The 25,171-nt window shown below is 39.4% G+C and overlaps 1 protein-coding gene across 1 annotated transcript in view; it reads left to right on the top strand.

Annotated features, from left to right (window-relative positions):
- BMPR1B (bone morphogenetic protein receptor type 1B) overlaps positions 1-25,171 on the top strand; it is a 131,148-nt gene that overhangs the window by 67,346 nt on the left and 38,631 nt on the right. The window lies entirely within an intron of this gene.

Genomic DNA, 25,171 nt, shown 5'->3' with positions numbered 1-25,171 from the left:
CAGTAGTGCCTATATCTTGCTGAGACTCTTGTTTATAAATAGATTCAGGAAGAAATGGGGAGAGAATTCTCAGGAAAGGTGAATTGTTTCAAATATACTTTTAGTTTTGATGTATAACTCAGTATTCTGGGTGTCAAATGATCAATCAAATAAATAACATCAAGTCCAGGAATACTGTCAGGTAACCTAATAATGATCAGGAAGCAGTCTTCCACAAGACAGCAGACACATGGCCTATGTTCCCATGCACAAGAGTTCCCAATCATTAGCATATTTACATATGCTTAGTCTGTATTTTAAAATATTAATATTATAAAAGAGGAAACAAATCTCTGTTTCTCTGTTAATATTTTCTCATTGCTTAGTTTTCCCTACTACAATGGAGAAACATGAAAAGGCATCATGTAAAGATGTTCCTTTGACTTGTCTGTCTAGCCCCCTAAGTCCCGTGTTTTGTTTTTATAATCATTGTCTTTTATTGAAAGCATGTTGGTGTACATTTTACCTTTAGTCACTGAAAATGAATAACTTCTTTAGCAAAACATTTAGAATACATGAAATTTTTAAAAGGTTAACATGTGTTCAAGTAGGATTCTTGGCATGTATATATGTTAACAATACTAAGTTGCTAATAGTTTTATTCGTCACGAACACACTTTTATATATTTTGAAGCTGATATTTTGCCAATAGCCTTCATACCTAGAGTGATTTTTGTTACCTTATTTAGTAGAGGAGAGAAAAACATCTTGAATTGGTCTTCAGTTTAGAAATATATTAAATGATTCAATTTTTCAAAGGGACCATGTTATTGAAAAGATCCCTTGATACAGATTGCTGCACCAGAATAGCAACAGAATAGTTTCTGAAAATTTATAGAAATGAAGACCAAATTACTCAGTCTAATCAATGATCATCCCTTAGTTGGCAAGAATGCCTACACTTTGAGTATGATTTTTGAGCTGCCTGCCTGTAATGTTGCTTTTATCTCGTGCCCACAGTTTGCAGTAACTCTGTTATTAAGGATCTCTCTCTCTCTCTCTCTCTCTCTCTCTCTCTCTCTCTCTCTCTCTCTCTCTCTCTCTCTCTCTCTCTCTCCCTCTCTCTCTCCCTCTCCCACTCCACCCCTTCTCTCATTGGAGACTCAGAATGGTTCAGAAACCTCCAAGGCTAGTTTGGATAACTATCAGGAGAGCCGGATTCTGGATATTTGTTACCTACATTTGGTCCTAGCAGTGAAATCAGTTATTGCTTTCTGGTTGGAAGGAATGGTGAAAATCATAATTCAAAGACAAAACATAGCTCAGATTTATTAAAACACAAAACACCTAGCTATTTAACTTCATAAACTTAGAATAATTGTGGTTATTGTGACTTCTCAGAGACATAGACAATGACACGTGTGTTTTTCTATAGGAAGAAATTGTAAGGAAATGTGTCACATGATAAAGATAGACTAACAAATCCCAGTCTTTGTGAATGGCAAATGGGAAACACAGAAAGCCTGATTTTGTAGCCAGCAGGCTCTGGACCAGGAACACTAAGGGTTCAAGTATTGAGTTTTTAAAAATTCATCCTTTAAAATTATTATTATTATTATTTGTGAGAGATTGGAGGGGGTATAATTGTGGTTGTAAATGTCACAGATTGCACAGGAAAGCCACAGGACAAATCTTTTGAGTTTTGTATACTTTTACCTGGGTTCAAATGGTCAAACTCAGCTTACCTGGCTTGTGATGAAAATGTCTTCAACCTCTCAGTGCCCCAAGTTTGATTTTGAAAGCTACCATTGTGAGGATACCTGCTTCCTTAAAGAGCTTAGGCTTCATTCTTAATTATCCAAATAGTAACACCCTCAGAGAGCACATATAGGTCATGAGGTACATTGCTTGGCGCTTTTGCCATGAATACATGCATTTAGATCCCAGCAAACAAGTAGAAGATGGTGCCTGCCTAGAACTACCCCACTCCTGAGTAAGGATGTGCAGATAAGCAAATCCTCCAGGCTTGATCTCTAGATCATAGAGCCAAACTGGTGAGCTCCAGGTCTAATGAGCAACCCTGTCTTACACAGTAATGTGGAGAGGCATTTTAAAGGACAATTTTTAGAAGAGATGTTCATCTTCTTTGCACATAAACAGTAACAACTCATAGAACTACTCAGAATCTCTGTCCCCTTACTAAATTTCTCTTAATGGCTCTCAATAAAGGGTGACAGATATTTAATCAAGTTGTTTTCTTCATGAAGTGCTGACTTAACATTTAACAAATTAAAACATTTCCCTATAAATGGCCCTCAAGTGTTCTCTCAGCTTTTATGCTCCATTGCTATCATTAGGCCGTCGGGATGGCGGGTGTTAGTAATAACGCTTATGTTTTAGCCTTTGGAGCTTTCTGGGTCAGCCTGGTGACCTTGAGAGTCTGGCAGTCTTTTGTCTACTCAGTGATAACCTTAGTGAGCAAATCTCAACACACTGATAGAGACATACTAATGTGAACAACATTACAGGGTACAAGAATTCAGGGCCACCCCCAGCTTCATCCTAGCATACCCTACTGTGGTTTTGGTCAGTCTGAATACACTTCCATTGGAGAGGTACCAGTTCAGACTGGATGATTCAGAACAATTATTTGAGCACTTAAGCTGCTTATATTTATGGGTCAGTTTTAGAAAGACTTGTTCTTAATGCCGAAGCCCGTGTAGTTTCCAAGAAGAGTTCGACCCCATATTTTATGGTACATTTTAGTTAGTGTTGAACTTATGACATTGAGTAGAGCCAGATGACCACCATCTTGTGTTGGATAACTCTGGCCTCTACTGAGACCACAAAGGTCAGTACTGGTATCTATTTGGTAGATACTCTCAAGGGAAAGACACAAGAGCTCATCAGTTGGGGGAAATGATTGCTGAACACAACCCAGATGTTCGTACACTGTGATTCTACTGTCATTGCAATATTAACGTGACTTCTATCATCTGAGCTAACGATGGTGACATGTGGTTACATCATGCTGCTACAGCCAGAACCTGCTGCAGCCTCAGCTGTGTTGGATGTTTACCAGTTTTAATGTATATATTAAATTTCATATTTCATAATCATTTATTTCTTCATATCCCTTCAGGTTAAAGAGTGAGTCAATAAAATTCTTTCTATTAATGTAAACAATCAGTTATTTTCATGCCCCATGTATAAACCAGATAGAGGTTGTTCCAAGTGGCTTAGTTGTTGCACTTTACATCCTCAATCCCAATAGCAATAACCAGGACAGCGGAGTCAGCCTGGGCTGTGTCTATGCTGATGTTTTTCTCTGTGCCCTCAGGAATCAAGTAGAGTCACAGGAAACCATCTACTCTCCCATTTCTATGTGGAGATGGCAATGCAGATACCATTTATACTCTCAGTTTATCTGATACTACTGTGTGCCTGAAGGGCTTTGTCTCTACCAGAAGACTTCTTATCAAAGGCTTCAAACCTTCTTTTATTGATTTTATGACACTTTTAAATCATTTGATGAGTAGTTGTAGACACGTGTGAACTACTTCCCACTTCTGCCTGGTAATTTTTAGGGCATGTGTTCTGGTATCAAACCCTGGAAAGATGCCTTAATAATTTTTAAGGTCTCTTTGTGCACTTCTGTCCCTGTCAGGTTGACCCATAAAATTAAATTTCAAAATGACCTATTTTAATATTTTAACTTATTGCATTTATTTGGCACTTGGGTGTATACAAAGAGATCAGAGGACAACTTGGGGCCATGAATTATTCTCTAATACCATGTGGTTTCAAGGCATTTAAGTCAAGTCACTAGGCTTGGCAAAAAGCATTTTTATTCACGGAACCATCTTGCTGGCACTAAATAACCTATTTTAAATCCATTGAAATTCGTACAGTAAGAAACTATTCTAGGAAGGAATATATATATATATATATATTCAGCAGATATTCTAAAGAAACAGACGTGGCTGGGAGATGATTTAGTCAGAGACATATTTGTCATAGAAGTAGGAATACAGTAGCATGGATCCCTAGCACCCAAGTGAAAGCAAGATGTGGGAACATTACATTTGTGACACAGACAAGCTCTGGGTTCAATGGGAGACCCTGTCCTAAAAATAATATAGATGGCTAGGGAGACAACTCAGTAGCTAGAGGGCCTATGGGGCAAACAAGAGAATAGGAGTTCAGATCCCCAGAACCCACGTATAATTTTATGGCTGTGGCTACCTGCGTATGAGTCAGACTTGTAAGACAGATGGAATCAATGGAGCAAGCTCCTGGAAAGATTTGCAACATTGCTGAGCATTGTGTTTGCTTGAGAGATCCTGCCTCAAAAGAATAAGGCAGAGGAGTAGGTGAGACAGAGTCCCCCAATATCAATCTTGGGCCTCTACATGCTGGAGCTAGAGAAAGGACTGGAGGAGCTGAAAGGGTCTGCAACCCCATGGGAAGAACAAAATGATCAACTAACCAAACCCACCACAGCTCCCAGGGACTAAAACACCAATTAATGAATTTGCATCGAGAGACCCATGGCCCCAGGTGCATATGCAGCAGAGGATAGCATTTTCTGGCATTGATGGGAGGAGAGGACTTTGGTCCAGTGAAGGCTCATGTTCCCAATATAGGGGAATATCAAGGTGCTGAGATGAGAGAGGGTGTTTGGGAGAGGAAGCACCTTCATGGAGGCAAACGGAGGGGGAGGGGATGAGACTCGGGGAAAGGGATGACATCTGAAATGTAAATGCAGAGAATATCCAATAAAAATAAAATACATATTGCTTTCTTTAATTAAAAATAAAGAAAGAAAGAAATGCACTACACCTACCAAATATCTCAACTTAGTTTGACCAATTACAGCATGCTTGGAGCCCCACATCAGGAAAAGTCATCCTACATAAGGTCCTTTGAGTATTGAATGTCTCATAATTTATTTAGTACTCTCCTAAAAGTGAAGAATGAAAAGATTGCATGGATAAATTGCCACATCATTGAAAAGGAAAAATACCTGTAAAAGTGTAGAAAGGTCATTGTATGGAGAAGGTTAATATTGCATAAACATTAAGTTTAATCTGAACTTTGAACTATTAAACAGTCAGTATGAAACTTTAGAAACTACCCTGGTTTGTTTATATATATATATATATATATATATATATATATATATATATATATATATATATATATATAATCAATCAGAAAATGTTAATATAATGAGTCTTTAAAGTCTAGTTTTTTTCTTTGTTTTCTGTTGATATAAGAGGACATTACATATTAGATAACTGTTTAAAAAAAAAAGAGCCAGAGGTTGAGTGTCAGGTGCTAACTTCTAGAAGGGGCTTTGGGGCTGCAGGATAACATGGGGTCAACAGGAACATGCAAATGAAAGTCGAGTAAGATTCACAAGAGTTCATTGACTCTTGAGATAATGGTCTTAATGAGGGTAGAGCCCTTGATATAATCGCTTCTAATCCTCTCCCCTTTTATGGTACAGTGGCAAATACATTTTATTGAAAGTTTTAGAGGAAGTATGTAAACTATGTTTTTTGTTTAAAAAATATTTCTAAACATTTTTGCCTGAATTTGTTTCCTTCTTCTCTCTTTCCCTCCCTCCCTCTCTTTCTCCTTTCTTCCTTCCTTCCCTCTCTCCCTTTATCCCTTCATTTCTTCCCAAGACAGGGCTTCAGGTAGCACAGGATGGTCTTGAACTTGTTATATACTAGATGACCTTGAATTCCTCTTCCTGCTGCCCCTACCTCTAGGATGTGGTGCACATCATACCAAGTTTGTAAGTCTCTGGTGTTAGCTTCAGAATATAGGCACCATAAAATGATCTTTATTTACTGGTCGAGTTTGGTTTATATTTTATTTGAGAGCGTGGGTTGTAAATGGAAGTGCACTCCTGTAATGCTGGCACTGAGGAGGCTGAGGTAACAGATGTCACATGGGAGGAAGAAAGGAAAGGACCGGGAAAGGAAGGGAAGCCAACAGAAGGAAAGGGAAGAGAGGGGAAAAGAAAAAAGGGACAAGGGAACTAAGGAGGAAGGAAGGGAGAAGAGAATGATGGCACTGGCAGAACCCTTGGGAATGTAATGATGTCTTCTTACTAAATCAGCACTACAGCCTCACTCCTACGTATTCGGCTGCTACAATTCCGTCCAGGCTTAAGGAAGTCAAAACTAGAGGACAGCAATGTGTAAAATATGTTTGCTTGATTCTAATCATCTTAGAGTAAAGGACAAATTAAAAATTATTTAGTTAACACGTTTATTTAAAGGAAATACCCAAAGCCATAGCCAACTAATGTAATATAGATTGGGTTATAATGGGGAATAGTATATGAATGCGAGAATCCACTTAAAATAGCATCGTTGCTGTTCATTCACTGCTGGGAAATCTCAAACCTCAAACCCAGATCTTACCAAATATTTGCATATTCCTGGTTACATGCTAATGACGACCTAGTTCCTTTAGCAGTTTAGTCTTTTTTAGGGTGTACATTTATAGAAACCTGTCCTCAGTATCTCTTGTTCAGCTGGAAGCCTCAGGCATGACTTCCTCTTTTCCAAGTTCCTTCCAATGGTGAATCAGAGGTGGGAGATTCTGAGTGGTTTGTTTGTATCAAGTGAATGTTGCTGGTTGGTATCATGACCAGAGAAAGTCTGGCATTACCAATATACCTAGTGGACATAGCCTTCCTTTTAACAGCTAGAAGTACTTAGGGCCATGACTCTAAACAATAATGCAGTACTTTCTTCAGCAGTTTATGGAACATGGACACGTTGAAGAACACTTTCTCTGGAGACCCAGATCCAATGTGGAAAGGTTGTAGGCCTTCCATAGTCACAAGACTTGTCTTATTGGCTTAGGTCCAATCAGTGTTCTCTTGACTTCATAACTATTGCAATATTCATTTCTTCAAAAGTCATTAGAAAGAGCTGGCAAATGTTTTGTACCATTCAGAAATCGATGAGACATCAAATAAATGACCAGCATTGCTGGAGAACAACTTTTAAAGGCAAAAGTCAGAGTGTTTTTCACTGAGCATCTTTAGGGGTTCCAATGATATAGGTCACTGTAGCAAACACTGACATTAAAACTGAACATACATAATCCTCCTTTACATCTGCTCTGCCTCTGAAGCCTTACTGCTTTTTCTCCCAGCTTTCAGGCAATGGAAAACAAAAAACAAACAAAGGAAAAAAAACTGCTCTTAGTGTCTAATGAATATTTATGCAGTCCTTTTAACAATAAAGGCTCATTAAAATTCACTTCAAAAGAAGAGATAAAGACACTTTTAAGACCAAAGAAGAATGCAGTGGTAAGTGGAAACTCACATTCTTTTTCATTGGAAATTGTCAGGTCAGAAACACTGCAGATGCACTTTGAAAATGACTCTTGGTAGAAGGCGCTTCTCAATGCTGGGTCAGGTTTTGGGACTCAGACTCTTCTGTTTTGAAATGTCAGTTTCTACTCTTTCTAGCTCTGTGACCTTTAACACATTCTGAGTAGAGCAGAACCTACAGGCCATAAAGAGAGAGCTGCGGACACAACCACACTGTCCAGAAGCAGCCACTGACTCTGGAGTGACTCAGAGCAGTGACCGCCACACCTACCTCTCTGTCAAAAGAAAGCTTTCCTCTTTTTAAACTAGCTGATACCTTATGCACTCCCCAGCCATTTGGAATAATCCTTATTTTCCTCTTTGATGTGGTTTGAGGGTGTGTATAGAGAATCCCCAGATCTGGTGGGTAATGTCTTAGTTCCTTTCCCTCTGTTTTTTCTTTTTTTTTTCCCATTATGATTTCAACTGCCCTGGCCTATAGCTTTGTCATGGCTAAACACTTAACACATATAACTTAGGAACACCCAAACATATATTGAGAATTCAACACCAAAAACCCTTTATATAAATCTAAGTGTGTTGAAGGCAGAGCAGCTGCCTAGCTTTGTTATTGCATTGCATATGAATCACTTATTTGGTAATAGAAATAAGGAAATGCCTGAATGTGACCAGATTGTTTCCCATACAGGTAACATGTCTGCTTACCAATTAGTAAACAATCAAGAATTAGAAGTATGGATTGGTGTGAGCGAAGAAGTGATAGAACCTTTATTTGATTACTTTTATTTCTGTAAGGCTTTCCAGCGGTGCGGGAGATTCAAACGCAGGTTGCACAGAGAACATTCGACTTGCAGAGCTGTCTCTACAGCCCTTGGCATTTGTTCCTCCAGAGCTGTCACACTTACATGTCAGTACTGGTAGGAGCCACGGTCATGGAGTTTACTCATGCCTTCCTCTGACAAAGCATGTGAGAAAGTGGCTAAAATTGACCACAAATTAGAATATATAAACTATGTATTAATTTATACCAATAATAAGTGCAAAGAAGTCATTATTCCTGCTCTACAGCATGCTCTTCCCTGTGTGTATTTTTACCTAGGATGCCATTCTTAATGTACTTTGAATTCTTGTAATAGCTTTAGAAACTCATAGTGAAATTTGAACAATTTCACTTGCACACATTACAGTCAAACGTTACTGACAAATGTTAACCATGCACTTTCTGACAAAGGAAATAACTGATATTTAGTACATACTCTTGTTGTGTGCATAAGGCCATATCCTAAATGCTGTATATAATATTTCACTCACTAGTAATATACCTGTGATAAATATTTATCATTGTCCCTATTTTTTTTCATTGTCTGTATTTTTAAAGTAGAGAAGTTAAGGTTTAGAGAAACTCATAAATTTATCAGTGCCCCACTTCTGAGCTGAGGTATTAACCTATGGGTTTTCTTCTGCAAGGTGCTGGCTGGTCACATGTGCCTCAGACACTGTTCAGAAACTTCTCCAACCTCAGGCTGCAGTGTCTGGCCATTCAACTAAAATTTGATTTAATTGACCATCTGTGTCAAAACCCATGCCTTTTTAAAATTTGCAGGCCAAGAGTGAGAAGTGAGAAAGATCCAGCTTTGTTCTTGTCTTTTGTCTTTAGTTTCATGAACTGGAGATCTTTCAAGAGTCGTAGCTCCAGAAGAGTATCTCCGCACACCATCAGAGGTAGACATAGAGTTGGGGTTGTTAGTTCGGTCTCACTAGGTGATCCAGACTACCTTTACAGCAGGAAGCTGTTCACACACCAAACCCACCCATAGAAGTGTAACTGCATGCCTTGGCACCTGGCATCTAAAGTGTGAGATTAAATACCATGCTTAAAACATTCTGTGAGAAAGGTACTTCTATATTCCTCAGACCTCTGCATAATATGGGAAAAGAAAACAAAATGTAGGAAAAAGAAGTCTGCTTAGTGTATCCCTTCGTAGGCTCTTATGAAGCAGTGCGCGATTTTTCTTCCATCAGAATTAGCCATTTCCTGAGGCACAGTTGAAAGACTCAACTGTGCTTAGAAATAAAGATTTAAACTAAGTGCGAGTCAAGACATAAACATAAATTTAGAAGAAAATCTATCTCAGCATCTCAGTGTTTTAGTGTTCAGACGTCGGAAGTAGCGTGCACGAGAAACAGAAGGTACTGGCTGCGGCAGCTTCAAGCCCATCAGATAAACAAGCACCCCTCCCACTGGCCATTGCTGACTTGAATATTTGAGGAACTAGTCCTTTTTTCATTTACTCTTAAGAATCGGAATACTTTGTATATTTCATTTATTCTCATATTTTGGATCCGTTTTTAAGTGTTTGTCAGCCTTTCATAACTTGAAGAAACTAAGTTGTGATGGATTGATTTTGGATCTGTAGCTTCCTCTTAATATCTAAAGACTGAGTCCAAGCCGGAAAGCACAGCCTTCTAGTCACAACTTCTTCCTTGTGCATTTTCTACACTTGGTAATTTTATCAGTGACCTGTTGTTTCACAGTGGAAAGATATAATTATATTTGAAGAAGGATCGACATTTTCCTTTTCTCTTAGATGAATTATTTTTGTCATGTTTGTATGCGTATTTTGCATGTGTATATGTATCATATGCATGTAGTTCACGTGGCAACCAGAAGAGGGCGGTGGATCTCATGGATAGAGCTGGATTTGAGGACACTTGTGATTCACAGGGTAGGTTTTAGCAACCCAAGCAGGCTTCCTTGGGAGAGCGGCAGCGATCCTAACCACTGAGCTATCTCTCCAGGCCCCACATTTATATTCTCTTCATTGAGTAGATATTGGCATCATAGTTAACTCAGCAGATAAGGTGCTTGGTGAGCAAGCGTGAGAACTCGAGTGTAGGTCTCAGGACATACAAGCAGGACATAGCTGAGTTCAAACCATAATTCTGGTGCTGGGGTGGGGAGGAGATTGGTAGAGAGGCAGGTCTTGGGCTTCTTGGCTGGGCAAAGTCATTGTAATGGTGAACAGTTGATTCAAAGACTTTGTCCCTAAAAATAGGACAACATGAAAGCAAATGAAACCAAACCAAAACAAGAAACAACCCAAAAGATAGAGAAAGATAGAAGAAAATATCCAACATTGACCTCTGGCCTATACATTCATATATGTGAGTGTAGTGGTACATATGCTCAAATTTTAATAGACCTCTGAGTGTTCCAAAATTAACATTTCTCAACTCACCATAAAATATGTAAACGTTTATTTTTGTAATTCAGAAGACTAGTAGGAACTTGTTCTACTTCTCAGGGTGTGTTCCCACATTTTGTTTCGAGGTGTGCTAACGTTTGCAATGCTGGTCCACAACCAGTGATAAATAGATCATTGGCACACATCAAGGCAGAACACCAAATTGTCATCAGTGGTGGAAAAAATGCTTAATAAGGACAGGTAATCCAAACAAAACAGAAAAGCTTTATTTAAGGATATCCCAAGTGAGCCTGATACAGCTGTCTCCTGAGAGACTGTGCCAAATCCAGACCCACACAGATGCCCATGCTTGAAGACAACCATAGGACAGATTGTAGGGACCTCAATGGAGGAGTTAGGGAAGAAGGACTGAAGACGCTGAAGGGGTCTTATCTGGCATCAATGGGAGGAGAGGCCCTTGGGTCTATGAAAGCTTGATGTCCTAGTATAGAGGAATACTAGAACAGTGAGGCGGGAGTAGGAGGGTGGGTGGGCCGGTGGGGGAACACCCTCATAGAAGCAGGGTAAGGGGGTATGGGGTAGGGAAGTTGCAGAGAGAAAACCAGGGAAAGTGGATAACATTTGAAATGTTTTTTAAAAAAGGATGTCCTAAGTGAAGCACCGAGTATTAATTTTATTAAACTTTTACCTGAGTGAACGTCATCTGTCAGCGGAGATGCGGAACGTGTGTGATGAAAGCCTTTGGTGTATCGAACATTAGGGTTTTTTTTTTTAATTTTTTTTTTAAAGATGAATTTCATAGAACTGTTTCCAGTAGAGAAGGGCTGATGATCCATGGCCGTGCTGGTCAGTGGTTATGGCTGTATCACCCAAAGGGAATAAAGTGAACCTGTCACTTCAGGGGAAGTGGCTGGCTTGATTACCAATGGCATAAAGGGAGGCATCAAGGAACACAGGGGATTTTGGGGATTCTGGTGATGGCTCAGTAAAGTGCTCCCTGCATGAGAATCTAAAAAAGCCAGGCATTGCAGATGCATCAGCCATCCCAGCACGCGGAACATGAAAGCCAAAGGACCCTGTGGTTTGCTGAGCAGCTAGTTTGGTCTACTCAGTGAGAGGCCCTGTCTCAAAAAAAAAAATAAAGAGAACATCTGAAGAAGATACACAAAATCCACCTCAGCCTTCCTGATACGTGAGCACACCAACTCTCCCCTCCCTCCAAAAAATTAGGATTCTGAGATTTCATTTCCTAGGATTTTACTTAGGGCCTTACGTAGGATAGGAAATATCTTCCCACTGAGCTATTTCTCCAGCCCCAACCTACAACTTGTTTAACACAATTGTTTTTTCTTTTGGCTAAGTTTTTTCCCCAGAAATCTGACAAAACCACTCAAAAATCATTGGTGAGAGCTCTCCTTGTCCATCACACAGAGATGGGACTGAAAATAACACACAAGCCAAATTACAACAAGTGCAGAAAGTTTCAGCAAATAGCCACATGGAGATAATGGTGGCCTTCTGCAACCACTGACTGATTTGTATTGCTTCTCTTCTTTTCTGTCCAAGCCTTAGAAACTCTGTAATTCTTAGAAGCTTAATATGAGCTAAAATGGGAGTGGATTGCAAGTCCCAGTGCTGTAATTAGGAAGCAAAACAAGCTGGCGATGTTTGCAGTAGAAAAGTACATATCATAATTAGGATCAGACAGCCTTTTTCTTCAGTGCAGCTCAGAACAAAACACCGTTTCTTCGGGGTCTAAAGACTGGGACACAGTACTGTTTCTGCATGTTGAGACCATTTCTCTTTACCCAGAATCCAAATATCCTTTTTATGAATGCAGTTAAGGTTTGGGTTCACCAAACTATAGTATTTCTCTTTTATGTCATAATCTGTTCCCGGTTACCAAGCAGAATTAAAAACACTATCAACCAAGCCAATCTCTGTCTATATCCACATTTACATCCAAATCTACATCTATGTCAGGATAACATATGATTTTTATTTCAATTACTTCTGTATAGTTAACCACAGACACATTATTTTTAGCACACTCTAATGTGGGTATATATATTGCCCCTCCCCCGGCTACATTTTTTAACAGAAAGCTTTCATTCATTCAATCCTATCTCAATAAGTTTATTAACACAAACTCACAAGCATAAATAATTTGTAATGGGTAGAATAGCCTGTAAATATGCAACCTTAAGAACTGCTGGAATATAAATGGGTCAAGCAAGGGACACACACATACATCTGTATCTAACATTTACTAAGATCTCTATATATTCACACGATCTCAGATATGTAATAGAAATGTTTTTCAGTTTTTTGGTCCAGGGAGGTTTCAGTCTGTTTTCATTCTCCCTGCCTATGACTAGTTGTGACTTTAGGTGTTAGAAAATATAAGCATTCTTTGCCCCAGTGCTTTCTTGGTAAGGTTAGAGCTGGAAGTATTGGCATCTTAGGATGCCAGTGGTATCCTTTAGGGAGAACCATTAGCACCCGTTGTTTGCCCATTCAGGGAACTGGGTCACCAGTAAGGTCAGCCTCCCTTGCACAGAGAGTGCTTATCCCAATAGCTGTCTTCTCAGGTCAGGTAACGAAGTCAGTTCGCATTCCATAAACAAACACCTTCTCCTATGTTTCCCAAGAATACGGTGTTTGCTGTATATGCCCTATTTAGTCAGTGTCATTGTGCTGGGTTCCCTAAAATAGACACACCATAGATTCCCAGTGGCATAGCTCAGCCAGGAATCATGATGCCTACACCTGTTTGGAGTCCAGTTACCCTGTTACACGTGTGACTTGGTCCATTGTAAGAGACGGTGCCCGGTTACACGTTTTGTGTATAAGTTTCTACATTTTGATATAAAGCTGTAAGCAAAACCTCTCAGGCTATTCTTTCAGATTCCCTTGCCTTTTCTTCCCAATCAACTCTCATTCTCTTTGTCCTGAAGCCTTTCTTCAGCTGGACTGTGAGGGGCTGGACCACGTTCTCTTCTGATGTAACCCAGAAGGGGGGTAGTAGCTGGGAATCTGGGAGTGAGGAGAGACCTAGCAGAGAAATGGCAGGCAGGGCAGCTCTGAACACAGCATGTGGCAAGGCCGGGTGCTTCCCAAGGAGGAGGTGCTGTCGGGGAGGTGGAGCCATAGAGCATTGTGAGAATATTTTGTGCCTAGTGATTCTTTGCCTCCTAGACCAAGTGAGAGGGGGGAGCTTTCAAGTTTGAGTTTTCAAGAATATTTTAAGTTTTTAAGGAACTCTTTGGCGTTGGATGCCAAGATGTAAAAAGGGAGGAGAGGAGTTAGAAAAACATATGACATTTTTTAAAAAGTTCTTTAAATGTTCTAAAGAGAGAGAGACCCTCATCCCTTATGGTGCATCTCTTGTGCACCATGGAAGAGTAGTGAAGACTTTTGAGTTTGCTGCTGCCAAGGGAAAGGTGGGCCAGCTGTCTTCGGTATGGAGACTGGCAAATAGAGTTCAGGAGGCAGCGACTGCCATCTTTCTGCAGCAGGCTTCCGAAGCTAGCCACTGAGCACCATGCCCTCCCCAGGAGCAGCGACCACTGGTCTCAGTCAGTTCTCGAGCATTTGGCACTTGACTGTAGGGTTTTGTAGTTTGCTCAATAAAACAAAAATGTGTTCCCCCAATAATATATTTTATGGTTGGGTTTTTGGTACTGTCAGAGAAACGAAACAGAAATGGTGACATTGGAAAAAGCATAGCTTTGTTTAAAGCTGGCTGCAGGTTTGCTGTTAGGGACAATGAACAGTAAATACTGCTAGGGAGCGTATCCCATGCTGTATATGCTTTTGTTAAATTAGCATTTAGTGTATTATTCTTTCAGAGAGAGTTTGTAATGCCTACATGAATGTGTCGAAGCAGGGATCAAATTCCACACTGGCCTTCAGGTCCTTTTGACTTAGAGCACACCTGTGTGTTCTCTGCTCTGACCTCAGAATTGTTTTGAAAAGCGGATGACATCTGATTGCACGGAAACAACAGTCTTCTGACAAGAAAAGTCCGCCCTGTCCCTGTATACCGCACTTCTGATAAGGTCCTTTCCAGTAAGCATTCTGCTGAGACGTGTGAAGAATCAAACGCCAAGTGTTCTGGAGTAGGTTCTGTTTAACCTGTGGCGTTTCCCTGAAGCAGTGAGTGAACTTGTTGCTGATAGATAAACACATTTAGACCTCTTGGTAGCATGATATAAAAGAGCCCTAGTGGTTTTGTGTTTTGTTTTTTTAGCAGCCTTCTTCAGTGTCCTCTTATATGCTCTAGAAATGGTGATAAAGAACGCAGGCCCAGTTAAATTTTCTGTTTTATACACAGATAGGGAAAGCTTTCCTTGATCTACATCTGTATTACCCTAAGTGTTCTCACATAAGAGAAAACAACAAGTTCCAGTACATGTTCTCTGGGTATGAAGTCACTCTAAAATAATTTTTATAGCAAGTATTTCATATGTACTTTTATGTTAGAAGATACTGTAGCCTTTTGTATTCCAGCATTCTGCACTGAGTTTTACTAAGTTCACAGATTTTTCCTTTCAGAATAAAGCTGCCTTTGTCTTAGCAGCAGCGGTTGGTGTCTTGCAATCTGTTTAAGTGAGTAGCTTCTGCTGTTTATCCTAAAATGCAGATAAATGGCTTTCAGCACACTGTTTATAGTGGAATAGCCGAGGAGATTCAGCCTTATCAGCCAGAGTCTTCACGAAATAACTAATGGTCTTTCTGCTTATACCTTCCTGCTAGAGAGAAAGCATCACACTTTGCAGAGACAAGATTCTACACTGCTGGGGTGGGTGGGCTGTTGGTACGGTGCCTACTGGAAGGATTTCTTTCCTCTTTACTGTTAAGAAGCAGAGGGAAAATGTTGTCCATGTGTTTCACATGTACACAGCTACCCTGTTCTGAAAGCTAGAGTAAAAGAGCAGTAGGAAGTAACTGTACAGACATGCTCTTTATCCCAAATTGCCTACCTAGTAACTAACATCATTTTAATACATTCTAGGCCAATTAATATGAGGATAGAAAGGGACACTTCATGTTCCTGCCAAAGAGCTACTATGCTAACAATAATGAGAATAAATGATTTTTCTCTCTTATAAAAGGCAGAGAGAAAATGGTTTCAGCCATTCACTTACAAAGGTATCTATTCATTCTAAAGGTCATTATGGTCTTCCTGTAGAGAAAAACCTGTTATAAACAAATTCCTTCTGATCTAGTGGTGCTTACTTAACAAGGTTAACGTGTATAGTAGCTAAAGCTGCTTTACCAGCCTCTGTTCATGTTGCTCGTTTGTGAATGCGTGTGTTTTTGTACCTGGGAGTGGACAGAGGCATGACCGTGTGTAGAACCTTGCCTGTCACTCCTCAGGTGCCTTGGTACTGAAGCAATAGTCCTGGAGCTCAGAAAGTAGGCTAGGATAACTGACCAGTTAGGCTTGGGTACCAGATCCCCCTCCCAGAGCACACAGGTTCAAACATGTGTTATCATACTTGGCTTCTCCCTTGACGCCATTTTCGGTGAGGATTCTGGGAGACTAAACTCAGGTCCATGTGCTTGCAATATGTGTGTGTGTTCTTTGTAGTGAACCATCCCTCCAACCCCGATTTGCTTTGTTTTAACAATGGTTTCCAGCCACCCACTTCCATCCTTCTTCTGAGGCATGCTAACATTTCCTTTCTTCATCCTTCTGATAGTACATGCTCAACTTACCAGTATATTCAGGGGGAATTAAAAAAACACATCATCTGCTTTAGGGAGGTGTCAGTTCAAATACACAAATAGGTGGGGAAAAGCAGTTTCTGAAGGGCAATTATTTTTCATGTACCAGCTCACAGTTTTTTTTTTGATGGTTTATATGTTATAATAACCTGAATATTAAAGATAATTCTGAAGAGGAGGAAGGAAGCATCTTGAATTTTAGAGTAAAGTGTATGAATATATTATTGGCATAAAAGGAAGTATGGAGGAGATTCATAAATGGATGTATAGGAAGAAGATGATGATGGGGAGTCATGTATGGTAGCTCACTCCTGTAATTCCAGCATCTAAGACCCTAAGACAGTAGCAATGCCTTGGCTTTGAGGTCAGTCCTGGCTACGCAGTCCATTTCAGTCCAGCCTAGATGGCAACATGAAATCTTTTCTCTAAAAATAAAACAGTACAAGAAGAGGAACCAAAAAGTCAGGGAGACTTTTCAAAGACTAAGCCACTGAGGCACCGAGTGTTATGCAATCAAGAAACAAATGAAAGTCCTTTGGAAAATGTTTTGAAAACCAAAAGCATTTTTATCAGAAGAAGGACAGCTTGAGCTGCGTGAGGCCAGAGTGTTCTTGTGTGTGCCTTGCACAGATTGCAGATAGCGCAATGTTTATAATAACACAGCATCACTGAAGCCTGCTCCAAATTGTTGCTGCCCAGAATGCAGTACAGTTGTTGGCAATCTTCTTCCTGCAGATCAAAGTGATGGTGGTGGTGGTACTAGTGGTGGTAAAGGGGTGTGACTGTGCATGTGTGTGTGTGTGTGCGTGTGTAGCATGGACAAATGGTGCTTAGTTTCTCTCTGACGTCATCAAACTCTGTACTCAGTCTTCATCCTCTGAGACATTATCCAGCTTCCTTACTTTGGATGTGCAGCATGGTTAAATGGAAAGTCAGGAGAGAAGTAACATTTGCATCTCGTGCGGTCCCTCAGGGCTGCTCGGAAATGGTGATGTACACTTAGGTGAGTATAGAAGAGGAAGCACTGAGACTTAGCTAATACTGATGACAGAATGGACTTGTGGACACAGAGATAATTTCCACCTTAATTCTTTTCTCTGAAGGTGTCATGTGTATACATAGATTTCTTCCCTAATTTAAAAAGCTTTAACTCATATCTGACAACATAGTATCTAAAAATTCAAAGCAACAAAATATTCTTTCAAAATATACATATATGTGTATATATACATACATTATTATATATGTATATATATAAATTATAGTTACATTCTGGAGTTTATATAATTTTCTTATTTCAGGCTTTTATTGTGCCGAAAATTATTTTAATTTAATTTTATTTTAGTATTTATTGGTTCTATTTTATTTATTTTTTATTTTTACTTTATGTGCATTGGTGTTTTGCCTGTGTATATGTCTTTTTGGAGGTGTCAGATCTTGGCATAACAACTGGTTGTGAGCAGCCATACTGGAAATTTAACCCAGGGCCTCTGAAAAAGCAGTCAGTTCTCCTAACCACTGAGCCATCTCTCCATCCCCCACAATTGTTTGTATTTTTAATTATCTGCTATTAGGAAAAAAATGTATGGTTCCTAGACTAAGTTAAAGGATGTTAATGTGGCACAGAATGTAGCCTGACACACAGTGTGACTTTTCTGCCACTGCTAAGCGAACACCATGACAGTTCTGGTGTGAGTGAACAGAACTTGGTGACAGGTACGCCACTCTCGGATCGACTCTGGAGGCTTTTTCGTGTAGAGTGAATAGCCTCCATCCTCTCAAGTCTGTGGTACTGTGAGGTTCCACATGACAGAGGCATCCAAATAGGCTTGGCTTTTGTAGCATTCCTGTGGTGCTCATAGTCTTTTCTTCTGGCTTTATTATGTCTTAATCTCATAAGTAGGATGGCTGAATCTCATATATAATTTTTTCATACCTAAAACCTTCAACAGGTCAACCCAAATGATACAGTACACACACACACATACACACACACTCAGTCACACATACATATATACATATATATGTATATTAAGATGCAAACAACTACAATCATTTGGTCTTTGTTATTCCAACAGCATAAAAGGTCTGGAATTAAAACCGAATTTGTAAAGGATCCACAAAGAAGGATCTAGATGTGAAATGATGCTAAAGCTATGCTGGGGACATTTATGCTGCAGTAGTCTCCTGAGAGTTGTGTTATTAACATGGCACTGTAGGTATCTAAGTGACAGATTTCTAACTATTTTCTGACTTGCACAAAGTCAGAACAAACCTTATGCCATTTGGGAATCTTCAAATGAGGTAATATTCTCTCTCTCTCTCTCTCTCTCTCTCTCTCTCTCTCTCTCTCTCTCTCTCTCTGTCTCTCTTTGTCTCTCTCTTCCCCTCTCTCTGTCTCTCTCTGTCTCTGTCTCTCTCTGTCTCTCTCTCTGTCTCTCTGTCTCTCTTCCTCTCTCTCTCTCTCTCTCTCTCTCTCTCTCTCTTCCTCTCTTCCTCTCTCTCTCTGTCTCTGTCTCTCTCTCTGTCTCTCTTTGTCTCTCTCTTCCCCTCTCTCTCTGTCTCTCTCTCTATCTCTGTCTCTCTCTCTGTCTCTCTGTCTCTCTCTTCCCCTCTCTGTCTCTCTCTCTGTCTCTCTCTCTCTCTCTCTTCCTCTCTTCCTCTCTTCCTCTCTCTCTGTCTCTGTCTCCCTCCGTCCCTCCATCATCCCCAGGGTTTTCTCTTTTACCTTTTCACTGTCAGGTGCTGTGAATCCTGAGCAATGCCTGTCTGTAGTAATCTCCCTGGCCAGCTCATAATCAAAGGGGAGGGGAGCTGAGGGAAACAGCTGAGCTGCATTAGGCAGCCACTGAGTGGGGCACACTTCTTAACTGCTAAATAACACAGCACAGGTGCAGGATTAGTGCTGCCCACCCTGCTGGGATTTTTAGTGGGAACCCTAGCAATTCTGTGCCTCCTTTTCATGTCCCTCACCCCAGGAGACTTGGCAACCTGACATCAAGCACTCAGATATCAAAGGTGGGTAGAGAGCCTCTACCTCATAGCTTCCTGCATTTTTCTCCCAAGAAATGTAAGGAAGATCTACAAAGCTAGTCCTTGCACATGCCCATGTGTGCACGTGCATGTGTCCACCCATGTGCTCACACAGATACAAGCTAGTGTGCATGTGCGCACAGTTTCAACTTTTCTCTTTCTTGACACAGAAGGTGGAATGGAATAACTCAGGAGACTAAAACATCTGACATGCAAAGCCCAAATGACAAAGTGTGGTTTAGCTGCTCTGTCCTGACAGTGTAGTTTTCTACTTTATGACAGTTGAAGCATTGCATACATTATTCTAGCTTTCATATTGAATATATCGGACTGAAGCTGTCATCACCCCAGCACTGTCCAAAAAATATTTAATGTCAAGTGTTATGATTGTGTAAAGTCCTTGTGGCAGTATTTATAGCTTTTGACATTCTAAGTTTCTTTACTGGTATGGCATTCAATTCTCAATATATAGATTATAAACATCAGAATTACATTCTTACAATTCTATTTTCTTTTTTCCCTTCCTCCCTCCCTTCCTCCCTCCCTTGCTCCCTCCCTCCCTCTCTCACTCTTCCCTCCCTCCCTCCCTTTCTTTCCTTCACTATATGACAAGCTGACCTTGAATGCCCCCTCCTCATGTTGGTACATCCTGCAAGCCGGGATCATAGGAATAAACCACAATACCCATCCACATTTGATGCTAGAACATCATGAATCCTAAACAAGTCCTGTACTAACCGAGCTACACATCCAGCCCTCAAACACTACTTTAAGAAACAGGTTTAAAAGTATGAATACAGTGACTTAAATATGATTCCAAGTGAAGGTTTTGAAAAAGGTTGTAACTAAGCCATTTTTTAATCTAGATGGTTATAGTTAATTTTAATAAGAAAAAGGAAGAACAAAAGAAATGTATTTGAGAAATGTATTCCGTTTTTGGTTTGGCTTCTAGAAAATTTTTCTATAAGCTATAGAGTATAAGAAAACAAACAAATAAATAAATATGCAATACCACCAACAGCAAAGAATAGAGCCTTAAGCACAACGGTTCAGATTGTAAAAGGTTTATTTAAAGTTTTCCTGAGGCTCTATGATGGGCTCTGGGTATTTTAATTTTGTTTCAGTTAATTTTGTAACCATGAGTCAACTGTTAAGTGCACTGCTAATGATTGTAGTTAACTAGTTTATGTATATACACACCAACTTTATACTCTATAGTTTTAGATTCCTGGATTATCAATATATTTCTGTATTTTGGACATTATTCACTGTAACTAAAGTATTCTTTAGTAATTATGCAATTAAGGATTAGAAACGTAAATATCTTAAATGCCCTCAAGGGTTCATTTGTAGTTTTGTACAGAGGTAATATATATCTGGCAGGCAAATCTCTTATGTTTGACTCCATGGTTACACATTCATTACAACATACATGGTGCACATAACCTATTCTGTTCAAACTGCTGTTATACTTCATGATGTCCTGAACTTGTCAGCAGTACCACAGAGCAAGTTCTGGTACATGGCAAGTTGAACATGTACCTTGATTAGCCCCAGATCTCTGTGAAACAGGGAACTGAAGGTGCCAGCACCTCATGAAACCACAGCTCCTGGCTTGGAACTTGCCCTAGACGTAGTTGATTTTATGGCGTTATCTTTATAGAAACCATGGCTCAGTTTATTACAAGTAAACACTTTTCTCTTCCTAGGCAACTGTGGCGGCATCTACATACAGAATCAGTGTGATGCTTAATGTCAGGTATATATGTATGAAGTCAGCGTAACTAATGTCTGAAAACATCATGGTGACTTGCTAGCTGGCTCTTCTTATGCTGTAGATTATATCAAAATGCTATGACTAATTTATGTTCTAAAATATTCTGCGTACTATATTGAAGTAAGCATTTTTTATTGAATCTTTGTAAATTCAAAAGCATTATAAGGTCTGAGCAAAAGCCTAGCTGTTGTTTAAGACATGGGAGTGATGGTACAATGCCTTTAAGTTCCTCTCAGTCCTTCTAAGCTCACTCGGGGGCTCATAATTCTGCACCAGTTACATGTACAATAAAAGACATGCAAATGTAGATCCACAGTAATTGAACATCACAAAACAAGCTTTGTGATCTCTAGCAGGTTTTTAAGTGATATTATAATGAATCATTTCGATCATTCAACACAGCCAGAGTGGTAATGTGAGTGCGCATGTATAGGGCAAGAGGCTCATGGTCTTGGAATAGGGACATGCATAGGCGTTTAGGGAGCAAGGCTCTCTTTTCTAAGACCAGCATATCCCTTAAGCCTCTAGCCAATGCATACTGCTATTAGCCATATTCTTTATGGAGCTACATTAGTCACTAAGGCCAATTAGCAAGGAGGTGGCTAAGCTGAGCTGGTGAACCCATTTGTCAGGCTCCATTGTTCAGTGACCATATCTGTCCCTTGACATTCCCCAAGCAGTAGGACAGCTGAGAACCAACGCCTTCCCATTCGACTCTGAGTCTTGCGGATCAGCTTCTCCTCCTCTCTCTCCAACATTCACTTTTCCTCGGACATTTTAGAATCAAAATTCCACTTGTCAGCTTTCTAAAATCTTAGCCAAATAACTAACTGTTGAAAGAAATAAACAGGTGTTTAAACCACAGGCTGGGACAAAAAGGAAATGTATTGACATTATTAAATATATGAATGGGAACAAGGATTGTTAGCAAACTTCCACAATTCGGCGCCTTAGCTTTTTCTCCCACTTCTTTACGGAAGACAGTGTGCAATCTTCTGGGTTCCACTTCTTGCTCCTGCCTGCCCTCTAATGGAGACATTGTAGAATAGAAAAGCCAGTCAACATTTAAAGACCTTAACAAGGATTCAACATTCTAATGTGGAAGGGGGAAGAAAATCACAAGGTCCAACTCCAGTCAAAATACTACAGGCCACTAATGACCCAATGAGTGATGATTTAATTAGTAATAAAATACTAATGACACTGAGATGTTATCTTTTAATGAAACTTCTGATATTTGGTTTGTCTTCATTGTTCCTGATGTGTTTACCTTGATATTCGCATATTTAGCCTTCTGCAGCATCATTATCATTGCTAACATTCATTACATGTTAGACAAAATGATTAGTCTTTGAATATGCATCTATTCAATTGCTATCTTCAGGCAATAGCTGATATGTGCTGTTTTGCTGTTGCCCCGAATGCCTGACTTCTATCTGTGAGGTTGGATTGTATGTGAGTTCAGTATAATATGATATATGAAACTAACCCTTCTATAAATCCCTTCCCACAACTATACCTTTAAAGCCATGGTGTTTCTAATGGGCTGTTCTACAGCACCATGGATGGCCTATTCAGGAGCTGCACAACCTTTCTTTGGTATGCTTAGCCCGTGATGGGTCCAACAAGTCTCCTTACTGCATTGGTGAACTAAACTCTTTTATCTGCTCTATGCACTCTTCCTTTCTGGTTCTTATTCATTCATTTACTACATTCATAGCAAATTAACTATGGAATACTACATAGCAACCGCATATGTGTTTATAAATTATTTCCTTGATCTGATTATTCTGATAAATACAAGACTCTCCTCCCCAGTTCTGCCAGGCTGACAGCTTGCCATTTAACCTATGGCGAATCTAATCAGAAGCAGACACTTTCTCATCTTGTGGCCTTCGTTTCCTTAGGTCATGTTGCATCAAGACCGCCTTGTATGTTTACCTGGGGTGGTTGCTACCTAAGTTTGAGTGATTATTGAATTATTGTCTTGATCAGTTATGAGTTAGTGATAGTTATCTTTTGGTGATGTAAATGTCTTTCTGGTTTTAAACAGCTTGCATTCTGCCTGCATAAAGATTAAACGCAGTGATGCGTCTTCATCATCTTTATATGAAGAGTAACTCTTACTTGATTTTTTTTTCAGTGTTTCTGAGTTGGCTTTTGATTAGAATTATTCTTGGAGTTACTAGACTTGGATATTTGTCTGTGTTACTGAAGTGCTTGGCATAAGATTGTCTATAAAGGATTATAGGCTGAGTATTTGTTGTCCATGATACTTGAGAACAGAAGTGTGTGAGTCTAAAGTGTTTTTGTTGTTTTTTGATTTGTTTTTAATTTCATGATATTCGCTTCTGTATAATGAAGTACCTTTAGAGTGGGACCAAGGTTTAAATGCAGAATTAGCCTATGTTTCATTTTCTATACACACTGTAAATTTCCTGATGGTAAATTTATAAAATATTTGTTAAAAATTTTTACATGAAATTTTATAAACATTAAACCATGTGACGTAGCATTTAAACATTAAAGATTTGGACTAGGTCTGGAGAGATAGCTCAGTGGTTAAGGGCACTGGCTGCTCTTCCAGAGCTTTTCAGTTCAATTCACAGCACCCACAAGGTAGCTTCACAATCATCTGAAATGGGATTTGATTCCTTCTTCTGGTGTGTCTGAACACAGCTACAGTGTACTCAGATACATAAAGTAAATAAATCTTTAAAAGAAAAGATTTAGAATTTGAGGATATTTCAGATTTGGGGTTATCAGGAATGTTTAACTTATAATAAATATCTTATTGGTAATTAACAATGTAGAATGAACTATGCTTATTTTCCAAAAACTTTCACAAACATGCACATAAACATACAAAGGCTTGGTCAACCAAGCAGACATGGCTGGCTGGTACTTATAGTACCAGCATTTGGGGGGGGGACGCAGGAGGATTACAAACTGAAGATGTTTTTGGCTACAGAGTGAATTCAGGGTTAGCCTGAGCTATATTATGAGCTATCACCAAAGAAAACCAAACTGAAGCAAAGTGTGGCATTAAACCACCAGTGTACTTAATGTCACAGCTTCCAAGAATTTGTTCACATGGCTCAGCGCTGGCTCCCATGATGAGCTAAAGAATGTGATTATCTTTAATGGAAGCTTTTGATTTTTCTGGTTTGTTTTTTCATTAATATTTAATAGATATGGGGAGAGTAGACAATCTCATCTTGTTCCTAATATTAGTGGAATTGCTTAGAGGTTTTGTTTGTTTCTTGTATGTGGTATTACTGCTATGAACTTTCCTCTTAGGACAGAATTCATTGTATCCCATAAGTCTGAATACTCTAAATTGGTTTTCATTCAATTATAGAAAAGTTTTAATGTCTTTCTTAACTTCTGACTTGACCCATTTTTCACTTGCTTTTGAGTGATGCAGTTTCCATAAATCTGCAAGCTTTGTTTCTGTTCTTGATGTCCAGCTTAATTTTGTGGCGATCAGTTAGGATGCAGGTTCTGTTTCAATGTACTTGCTGTCTGGTGAGACTTGCTTTGAGTCTGAGTGAATGAAGTCAGTTTTAGAGAAAGTTCCATGAGGTTCAGAAAAAAAGTTAAATTCTTTATGTTCAGTTGAAATGTTCTGTAAATATCTGCTAGGTCCATTTAGTTTATAACAGCAATTATCACCAGCATTTCTACAATTGTCATTTTCAGACAGAAATGCCTGTTATTAAACTCAGGCCACCTGCCTTTTGGGAATCATTCCTGCATAGTATCTCCCATCAAAGATGGTAGAAGCATCACAGAGAAACACGTCTATCTGTAAAAGCCAATGGAAAAGATATGCCTTTTGAAATATGTGGTTTTTAATTTTTAATTTTTCTACACACATTTTCGGCAGATTAAATATACACTGTTATACTGGTTAGTTTTGTCTACTTGTCACATACTAGATTCACCTGGGAAGAGAGAACCTACACTGTGCAATTATCTTCATCAGATTGTCCTATGGGCATGCCTGTGGGACATTTTCTTAATTGATAGTTTACATAGGAGTTCTTGGGCTGCTATGGGTCATTCTGTCTCTAAGAA

Source organism: Micromys minutus (genome assembly GCF_963924665.1).
Source record: "Micromys minutus genome assembly, chromosome: 4".
In the NCBI taxonomy this organism is placed as follows: Eukaryota; Metazoa; Chordata; class Mammalia; order Rodentia; family Muridae; genus Micromys; species Micromys minutus.
The sequence above is the reverse complement of the archived record's forward strand: the minus strand, read 5'-3'. Positions and strand labels throughout refer to the sequence as shown.